The 4992-nt window shown below is 46.0% G+C and overlaps 1 pseudogene; it reads right to left on the bottom strand.

Annotated features, from left to right (window-relative positions):
* Positions 1-396: 396 nt before the first annotated feature.
* On the bottom strand, positions 397-4261 carry LOC111140172 (annotated as a pseudogene).
* Positions 4262-4992: the final 731 nt, after the last annotated feature.

Raw genomic sequence — 4992 nt, 5'->3', positions numbered from 1 at the left:
CTCACTGTTTATAAAGGCCTGAAGGTTTTCAGAGTAAGCACGTTATACTTTTTATGAAAAAAAGTAAATGTTTTAAATACAGGATATCAGAACAGGATCATATAAAGGACCCCAGGATAAAACTGAGAAGGCTACTGTCTGGCTTTGTACAAGGGACTGGTGTACTTGTAGAAGCCAAAAGCATTAACTACGAAGAGTTGAACGCACTGCTTCCTTTCCCTAAGCACAAGCCCCAGCCCCAGTCCCAGGGCAGCACACAGAGAGCACCACTCTCTATTAGAAGAAATGTTTATTGGGGAGGATTAATATTCTTGGTTGTGCTGAAGGTTGTTCTCATCAGAGGATATATTGTCATGAAAATTGTGAAGCTTTCTCAACAAGGACTGAATGATTTTTTTAGAGAAATTTTTCTCCCTGGAAGTGCTGGAGAAGCATTTTCTGCCTGAGTAGAGGAGTCAAATTGCTAAACACAGTACTTTCATCAGGGTCACCCCTGGTGGCCCAAAGGACCTGGCATACTTGATGCACACAGGTGGGGCTTGGATGAGGCACAGACTCTCCAGAAGGGAGAGAAGAAGGGCATTGACTCTGGCTTCATAGCTGATTCCCTCAGCTTTCTGGGGCTGTCTGACCCTGTCTCTCTTCTGTCTGATACGTGCAGGATGGTTCTTGTCAACACAAACAGCTTCTTGGCTGCAGGACTTGATATTTGCCCGTTTTTCTTGTTGTGGGTCAGAGAGAGCCCGATATATGGAGGGAGGGCTCTTGTCAGGCCCTACCTGGGCCTGTAGTTCCTCATGCTGCTGGCTTAACTCTGAGGCCTCAGATACATACATACGTTCCAGCTTCTCTTCTAGGACCTTCCCAAGTGAGCTTGTGAGCTTCAGGAGGCCGATCACTCCCAAAAGTAGCCACACTTTCAACTGAGTCTTGGTCCTGCACTAAGGTGGCCATAAACTTGGCTTTTTGCTGGGGACTTTCTTGATGCCCTGTGATTTTTTTCTTGGAATTGATCCACTGGGAAAATTGCCTCATCTTTTTTCTGAAGTAACTTCAAGAGGAAACTGTTCATTCTGTGACAGAGTTGAGGAAGCACTCGCTAATTTTCTGTCCTCAGCATGGAGGCTCTCCTCTCTGCCTACAGATGTCCCTACTCCTGATTCCTCACTTCTGCATTTTCTTGCTTTGGGATCCCGAGGTCTCACTTTCTTTGCATTTCTTTGTGAAAAGATTGTAGGCTGGCCCTTACAGAAGGTCAGTTTTGAGTCCCAGGATTCCTGCTGCTCCTCCGTGCTAATTCTGCTGTTCTTCAGTTGGACATGCAGCACCTGGGATGCTTCCAGGTCCCCGCTGCACACACTCTGCGACCGAGTCAGTGAAGCCTTGGAAGTCAAGCTATCTGAAAGAAGAGGCATGTCAGTGGGATATCCTTGAGCCTGGTTATACTCCTCACTCTCCAGTTTAAACTTTAACTCACTCAGGATCTGTCTTTTCAAGTCTGATTGTTTAGAATCTTGGGGAACTAGTATTTTTGGTGAGGGGTGTTCGGTAGTGAGGGCGGTTTCTACTTTACTCATGTTGACATTTATCATTTTGGAGCTTCCCAACTCACTGCTTGTCAAGGTGTCCCAAGATTGGGATTGAAGGGTACATAGCTCCTTGGTGTCAAATATATCCCTGGACAGGTTGGACATGGCAAAATGTTGTAAGTTCTTCTCCACCATCACTTTGCCCGGTTCCATTTCTACTCTGTTACTGGAACTCACGTTCTCATGTGTTGGTACATGTACAGCCCCAGCTTGCCTTGTGGGTACCTCTGGGTCACATGTGTTGTCTTGTCCAGTCTCACTGGTTCTTACTTGAGCTCTGATGCTGTGTGTAAGGGGCTAAAAAGTCTGGCTTCCCCACTCAGCTATCTGGATACACTCTGCAGTCTTATGGTCAGTGTCAGAGTGTGATGCCTTCAGGCTCCCATGTCCTTCATTGCCCACAGATGACATAGCGGGGAGAGGATGATCCACAGTGGGGACTGACTTTGTTGTTCTCACCCTGTTTCCCAAAAAAGGTTTAGAGCTTCCCTCAAGGGGTTTAAAAAACTCAGCTTTGGAATCCACCCCAGAAATATGCATGGCTGAGGAGGGAAAGTCAAATTGGGGGAGAGGCCATGTTTTAGCTTCTCTCAACATATAGAATTTTATGGATTCAAGAACCCTGAGGGGCAAACCCCACCTCTCCCTCATGCAAAATCTAGTAATATGGGCCTCTGGCACCTGTCGTTACTGCGATCAAGAAAAGAATGCTCTAGAGTGATGCTCTGGCAGTAAACCCTACACACCAGTCATTTTAGAATCTGTGTTTTCCGTAGCAGTCTGGGAACTCCCAGAGAAAGGCAATGTATTGTCATCAGCCAGCCACGAATAACACACACCTATAGGAATCCTACCCAGAGTGATCTGCCAAAGCTTCTTGCTCATATGTAAACTAAGAATACTTTCCATTTGATTCTGGTCTGTGTCCTTCCTTGAGGCATTTAATAATTCATTCCCCGAGTGATTCCTTGAATGACACACACAGTTCCTTGTTGTCTCCAAGGCAGCCCTCAGACCCTTCACTAGGTGGTATTCTGAGACCCTATATGGACTGTCTTCTGGACTCTTCTCTAGGATATACCCACGATTCCTCCTCATATATTTACTTATCTGGTACTTTGTTTGGACCCTCTCATGGAAACTTCCGGGGAGACTCAATTCAGTCTTTGCTAGATCCCTGTTACTATGGCCCTGGAACTCAGAGAATTATAAGTGAACATGTCTGCCTTTTTGCTGAGAGAGTTCTGATAATGTATGCTGAGGCTCCATCACTGCTAGGGAGTCTAGATTTCTACAGTCATGGAGGCACCAGCATGGGATTACCTTCCTTGGGTTATGTAACTCCAGTGTCTCCTGGGGTTCGCAGATGATATGAAAATGGCCAGGAAGGATGGAGACTGGTACATAGGCATGGGATGATTGGCTAACCAACGGAAGGTTGGGAGCTTGAGGACAAATACTTTCTTTAGGTTTCTGGAACATGGGGACTAAAGCCCACAAACTTTCCTGTTGCTTCTGCAACATGTGCCTTCCCAGGTGTTGATTTTCAGTCAAGATAGGAGAGTCTGATTCATTCTTGGATCTATGGAAAGACACTCCACAGTCCCTAATCTGGAATGAAGAAGGTGATATGATCAGGAGGCAGGATTGAAAATGGGCGTGGGTGTTCACATTAGTGAAAGGTAGGGGCTGGGATGTGGGGACAGGGTTTGAGGCAAGGATTGGGGATGTACAATGGGGAGAGGAAATGGTTGGGAATGAGGAAGTGGTGGAGGTGCTTGTATTTTGATGGCAGGTGTATTATGAATTCCATTGAATAAGACAAAGTGAGACTCTAGAGCGGAAGTACTACTAGAAAACCAGAGAGTGGCTACTAAGGACTCACTGTGCAGAGAAGGAAGACTCCAGAAGAGCTGGCTATATTTCTGATTCAAGTTTTCTGTCAAAGCCTTGAGATAGAGGAGCTGTTGATAAATAGAGAGCTGCTCTGGCTTGCCTTCAATATTCCAGTCAATTTTGGAGGCTGTGGTGACCTGTACATCAAGCAGATGCAACAAATTCCCTAAAGATGTCCACTGGTTCTCTGACCACATTTGTTTGGAAAATGGCCCCTCCTCTTTTACTTTCTTCTCTAAAATCTGGAAAGCCATTCTCTTCTCCATTTGTCTCTCCAAGAGGACCTGGATGTTAAGGCCAGTGAAAGAAATTCCACTGGCCTCCTTGTGCTTAGTAGCAGAGTCTCCCCAGAGACAGATTTCTGGTTGACGGAAGTAGACTTGCTCTTGCTGAAAATCCGAGTGTGATAATGTGGGGAGGAGCATGTTCTGGGCATAGGCCTGCCAATAGGAGAATTCTGAACTCGATGGGTTTGAACAGTCACTACCTCTAATTATTGGGACATAAGTAGACAACCCACCAGGGCTATCTGGAGATGACTTCTCAGGAACAGGTTTCAATGAGATGGAAATTGATTTAGATTGAGTCACAGTTAAAAGGCAGTCTGGCAGTGATGAAACAGACAGAGTTGGTGGTACATGATGACAAGCAAAGGACTCAGTGGGATTCCTTGTCTGAGACAGATGTGGTAAGAGGTTGTTATCTTGTGAAATGGTGGGGTCAAGAACAGAGATGGTATTCAGAGGTAAAGTTCCCTCTGGTTGTCTGAGCATCATATGGTAGGAAAGGAGGAAAGGCACGGGGTAGAGGGATGGAATGGTTCTCTGGGAATTAAGAATCCTAGGCTTTTGGCTCTAGTGGGAGGGAGTGCCTAGTGGTGAGAGTAAGAAAAGGTCAGCTGAAGGGGTCATTGGGATAGGTGAGAAGATGGAGGAAATTGGGGGGATGGCTCAGGCAAAGAACCTGGTATTAGGTCTCCTGGAGCAACTGCACAGAAGTCAGGAGATGAAGTGAATGATGAGTCAGTCACAGAAGCTATAGAAACCAAGGGGATCACAGAGGGAGTAGCATCTTCCAGGGCCTCTGGAAAAGCAGCCAATTCACCTCAGCAGAAGGTTGTCTGGACATAATAGTTGATGAAAGTGGATGATATCATGATGCCTTTGTTGTTGTTTCACACCTCACAGAAGGGGTCTGGACATAATAGTTGATGAAAGTGGATGATATCATGATGCCTAGGCCTAGGGGGCTGTGGGAAACAGGAAATACAAAGCTGCAGCCAGGACCAGAGGAAACAAATGTGATCCTGGCAGGTCTGGCAAAGGTAGCCTCCACTCACCAATATCCCCAAGACTTTCAAATTCTAACTCTGAGAATTTTCCATCCCATGTCAATTCCAGGCTTCCCTGAGGCCCTAGAAATACATAGACTCTGCTTAAAAGAGGGGTACAGGAAAGAAGGTAATGTTTACTCACCTTTACACAAGAGAAAGCACCTTTCTTGCCTC

This window comes from Enhydra lutris, unplaced genomic scaffold (assembly GCF_002288905.1).
Source record: "Enhydra lutris kenyoni isolate GAN:26980312 unplaced genomic scaffold, ASM228890v2 scaffoldscaffold213, whole genome shotgun sequence".
Lineage (NCBI taxonomy): Eukaryota > Metazoa > Chordata > Mammalia > Carnivora > Mustelidae > Enhydra > Enhydra lutris.
Note: the sequence above shows the minus strand (reverse complement) of the source record. Positions and strands in the feature narration are given on the sequence as shown.